We start from the raw sequence: 5,580 nt of genomic DNA on the forward strand, positions 1-5,580 counted from the left end.
TCAGAACATAATTACACTAAAAAAGAGACCTTTGAAAATGAGTAATCCAAGGGTACCTGGGTGGCTCAGTAGGTTAAGCGGCCGACTTTGGCTCAGGCCATGATCTCACAATTTGTGGGTTCAAGCCCTGGGTTGGGCTTGTGCCGACAGCTCTGAGCCTGGAGCCTGCCTCAGATTCTGTGTCTCCCTCTCTCTGCCCCTCCCCCACTTGTGTTTTCTCTCTCTCTCTCTCTCTCTCTCTCTTTCAAAAATAAACATTAAAACAAATTAGAAAAAAAAAAGAAAATGAGTAATCCAACTCTTATCCACCCTTATCCCCCTTCCTTTTTATGGGTAATAAAAATGAGAATGAGAAAAGAGATCAATGATTTGCTCAAGGTCATCCAGCTTATCAGAATTTCAGTTAACTTAAGCCATGTGATTCCTCGATCAAATCCACCTGAAGTATAGGTTATATTTGTATATGCCTTTGTGAATTATACTTGGCTGCTTCTAGATTCAGCTGGAATGACAAAAAAAAAAACCAGAAAAAATCAGAAAAAAAAAATTAGTGTGCCACTTCAAAGTATATATTCAGCCTGGACTTAACCCAGCAGTTGTCCATCTGTCCATCTGTCCATCTGCCCCAGGAGGTCCAGGCTGCAAGTGCCAGGGGCCCCAGGGATTCCTATGGTGAAATCCTCGAGCCCATTGTCTTCTTTGGTCTTTCATCAGTTGTTTTCCACAAGTGACTCTTACCTTTCAAGCTCTGCCCATGAAGTTTCTGACCCTGTAAAGGGGAAATCAGACATTTCTAAGTCAGATTTCATTTAGTAATAATATTAAAGAAAAAAAAAACCACCTTGAAAACCCCAGTGGCTTACCCGACAACAAGTATTTATTTCTCACGTATGAGTCTGGAGGTCAGCTGGGACGCTGCCTGTCTTTGTTCTGTGTGCGCTCTCATTCTGGGACATGACACGAGCTGAGAGCATAGCCCCATCAAGGTCCTGTTCTCACGGCGGACTGAGAGAACAAGAGCAAAAGGCTGAAGCAAACCTCATGGTAAATGTAAGTTGCTACTTGAAAGGGCATAAATCATTCCCACATAAATCCACCCTCATTCTACCAGCCAAAGAAAGTTACAAGGCTCATCCTGACTATGGGACATAAAAGCACCATCTACTTGGAGTCATGGCAAGGGTGGAAAAGAAGAAGCAGGTAGTTGGAAACAACAGGGAAACATACCACAGCATATAAATGCTGGCTTGTGAATGATGCTTTCTTGAAGCATAATAAAAGGCAACCAGCTGTACCTGGGGCAGATCGGTTAAAGAGTCTGAAAAACATAAAAACTTGCTCCAAGGCCTTTGCAAGGTGAATAGGAGTTTTCCAGGCATAAAAGATTGAAAAAGCATTCTACACAGGAAAAACACTGTGAGCATTAGTATGAATGCATTAAATGATGTATTTTGTTCAGAAAACTGTGAATAATCTTATAAGAATGAGTCACATTTGTTTTCCTTTCATCCTAGCTAGATAAGATTCTTCAGAGAATAAAACACACACACACACATACACACACTTATGATTCAAGGGGAATCACAGGAGAAAGGTAAGGTTTAGGAAATGGTGTTGCTTACCTAGATTCCCTAAAACGTTCTCAAAAACGTTTGAGACATGACTTAGTGGCTCGGGATTCAAAAAACCACACAGTAAAGGAAGAGAGGGTGTAGCTTAGCCACAACTTGGCACTAAAGGTTCTGAAAGGCAAGGAAAGAGAAACTGTTACTTACATGGGTCACTATGCTCAGAATATAAAAACAAACCATAAGAGGGTTCAGTTCTGGGTAAAATGGAGTAACACTCACCACCCTGTCTCTCCCACTGAATGCAGCTATAAAATCTGGACAGAATGCAGCTATTTAAAGACTTTGAAAAGTAGCAGGTAGATTAGGTAAATGGACCAAACTCCAAAGTATGACAGTGTTTACCCTTGTTTTTCTCCAGTAGCTCCGGCCAGGACTTGGAGGAAACACTGGGAAAAGCAGGCATCAAAGTGGGAAGAGAGAGCCCCAGAAGAGGCCACTAGTTCAGCTCAGTGAGGGGGAAAGAAGTCTACTGGCACCGACAGCAGCAGCACTTGGAAGAGCAAGCATCTAAAACTCTCCAGAAGGAGGAACTTCTTTCCTGATTGGAGGAGCTGTGGTCCCAAAGGAATGGGGGGAGCCTCTGTTGCTTTTTTCCTTTCCCTGTCCTTCCACCTGTTGGACCCAGACACGAGTGCATTCATGGGAGTGCATGGCAGTGCGTGGTAAATAAAGTCCTAAGTTTCTGACTGAAAGTCTCTGCCTGGAGACTAAAAGAATGTCTCCAAAGAACTGGAAAGCACCAGGAAGGTCCCTGAGAGGGAAGAACACAGGAAACAGATTCCATAAGGTAACTTATGACCACTGAGACTCACCTTGAGCTGGACATGGGTGGATCTAATCCTAAACAGCAAACTAAAGACTTTAAGGACTGAACCAAGATATACACCACCACGAAGGACCTAGAACTGGCCACTGGGTGATGCACGTGTGAGATGGATATGAATAGCACTAAAAAGGCTTCGAAAATGGAAGAATATTTAAGTCACATCCAACAGAGGATTGGTAAAAATATGCAGCCTAAACCCAACTGGGCTGATTGTCTGCTAAAACAAAAAGCCAACACTCTCCCTTGGACTAAAATAATATGTACAGTTTCATAGTACTCAAAACGTCCAGAATACCACCCAAATCTACCCAATATACAAAGAACCAGGAAAATCTAAACTCACATGTGAAAAGAAAACAAACAGATGTCACCCCAAGGTGACACACATGCTGAAATTATCTGACAAAGACTTGAAAGCAGCTACTATAAATTTCACTTCTGAAACTAATATTACATGATGTGTTAACTAACTGGAATTGAAATAAAAACTGGAAACAAACAAACAAACAAACAAATGTACCAGTAAGAAATTGCAAACACAGTTGGAACAAATGGAGAGATAGAAAATTTGGGCAAATAAATGGAAGATGGAAATAAGAACCAAATAGAAATTTTAGGACAGAAAAAATATAGTATCCAAAATAAAAATCTTACTGCATAGGCTAAATAATGAAATGGAGATGACAGAGGGAAGATTCAATGAACTTGAACTTGAAAATAGATCAATAGAAATTATCCAGTTTAAACAGCACAGAGGAAAACTTTTTTAAAAAAATAAATAGAGCCTAAAGGACCTATGGGACAATACCAGAAGAGCTAATATTTATGTCATAAGAAGTCCAGAATAAAAGGAAAGAGCATAATATAGAACAAAGTATTTTTTTAAACAAATGGGTGAAAACTTCCCAAATTTTATGAAATACATAAAGTACAGTGAACCCCAAATAGGATATATTATATGTGTGTGTGTGTGTGTGTGTGTGTGTATAAATTCATGCCCAGATACATGAAAACCAAACCGCTGAAAACCAAACACAAGAAAATCTCTTGAAAGCATCCAGAGAAAAATGATGCATTGCTTATATGGGAACAATGCTTTTAATTACTATGTATTTCTCATTAGAAACCACGGAGGCCAGAAGAAGGGAGTGCATCTATAGAATATTCCTCCTGGCAATAGCAGAATACACATTATTTTTTAAATGCCCACAGATATAGCAAGATAGACCATATCCTGGACCATTATAAAATCTTCAACAAATTTAAAAGAATTTAATTCATTCTAGAGTCCTCCAGAAAAAATATATCCACGTTCATATGGTTGCACGAGTGAATTCCGTCAAACATTTAAAAAAGAAATAACATCAATTCTAAATAATCTTTTCCAGATAACAGAAGAGAAGGAAACACATATCATTTTAGAAAGCCAGCATGACTCTCATAGCAAAACCAAAAGACTGAACAAGAAAGACAACCACAGATGTAAAAATCCTCAACAAAATAGCAGCAAATCAAATCCAGCAATATATAAAAAGTATGACACATTACAAGTACAAAGCTGATTTAACATTTGAAAATCAATCCATGTATCTACAATATTTTAACACTCTATGGGAGGAAAAGCACATGTTCATATCAATTGACGCAGAGAAGGCATTTGACAAAATTCAGCATCCATCATGACAAAAACTCTAAGCAACATAGGAACAGAAGAGAATGTCCTCAGACTGATAAAGGACATCGACAAGAAACCCACATCTAACATCGTACTGTGTAGTCAAGTCTAAATACTTCCCTCCTAAGATAAGGAACGCAGAAAGTCCACCTTCCCACTTCTGGTCAAAATTACACAGAATTCTTAGGACAAGGCAAGAACAAGAACTAAAATCCATACACACTGGAAAGAGAGAGATAAAATTCTCTCTGTGGAAAGATGGCATGATTATCTGCATAGAAAATCCCAATGAATCTACAATAAATATACTAAGGCAAATATATGAATTTAGCAAGGATGTAGGATACAAAGTCAACACACAAAATGAATCGTATTGATATTAGTAATAAACAATTAGAAAATGAAATCTTTAAAATACACCATTTATAATAGCTCCATAAGTATGAAATATTTAGGTATAAATCTAACCAAACATATACAGAATTTTTATACCAAAAATTACAAAATGCTGAAGAAATCTATCAAAGACCTTGACAAATAGTCATATCATGTTTGTAGACTTGCAGACACTGTATTTTTAAGATGCCAATTCTCTCTAAACTAGATTTAACCTAATTTTAGTCAAAAATTTTGCAGGGTTTTTGGTAGATACAGACAGGCTAATTCTAAAATTTATATGGAAGGCAAAGGAATTAAAATAGTCGATGCGATTTTGAAAATTAAGGATAAAGTTGGAGTAATACCACCACCCCATTTTGTCTTAATATAAAGTTATAGTATCAAGACAGTATATAATATTGGGAAAAGGAGAGACCTGGAGATCAATAGAACGAAATAGAGAGTTCATAAACAGAATCACACAAATATGGCCCGTTCGTTTCTGACATGTGCAAATGCTGCTCGTTTCAACAAAAGGAACAGAGAAATTGGTCACTCATAGAGAAAAAAATGAATCTCAACCAAAATTTCACCCCTTATGCAAAAATTAACTCAAAACGGATTTCAGATTTAAATACAGACTCAGAAGTATAAAACTTTCAGACAAGAAGAAGAGCAATTTTATGATGTTTTCAGTGGCAAAAGCAAAAATGGGCCAAAAGTTCTTAGATATAATGGGGGAAAAAATGAGTCAATCGGAACAAATCAGCATTAAGCATGTTTGCTCTGTGAAAGATGCTGTGAACCAGGAAAGACAAGCCACAGACTGGGAGAAAATGTTTACAAATCACATATCCAACAAAGAACTTTTATCCAAAATGTGTCAAGAACTTTCAAAACTCAGCAGGGGGAAAATAAACAACCCAAGTTTTTAAGAAGGAGCGAAAGATTTGAAGGCCTCGTGTGGGAGGATACAGAAGGCAATCAGCACCTGAGAAGACGCTGAATGTCGTTAGCCACCAGACAATTGCAGATGAAAGCTGAGACACTACAGCATATCTATTAGAATG

At 38.0% G+C, this 5,580-nt stretch overlaps 1 long non-coding RNA gene across 1 annotated transcript; it reads right to left on the minus strand.

Annotated features, from left to right (window-relative positions):
- Window positions 1-222: 222 nt before the first annotated feature.
- On the minus strand, window positions 223-3,291 carry LOC122467266. The gene is made up of 3 exons (XR_006292883.1): window positions 1,623-3,291; window positions 864-1,005; window positions 223-769 (listed from the first exon to the last, which is right to left on the minus strand). It is a non-coding gene; the product is annotated as an uncharacterized LOC122467266 (long non-coding RNA).
- Between the last annotated feature and the right edge of the window lie 2,289 nt (window positions 3,292-5,580).

The sequence above is a fragment of the Prionailurus bengalensis genome, chromosome A1, assembly GCF_016509475.1.
Source record: "Prionailurus bengalensis isolate Pbe53 chromosome A1, Fcat_Pben_1.1_paternal_pri, whole genome shotgun sequence".
NCBI lineage: Eukaryota > Metazoa > Chordata > Mammalia > Carnivora > Felidae > Prionailurus > Prionailurus bengalensis.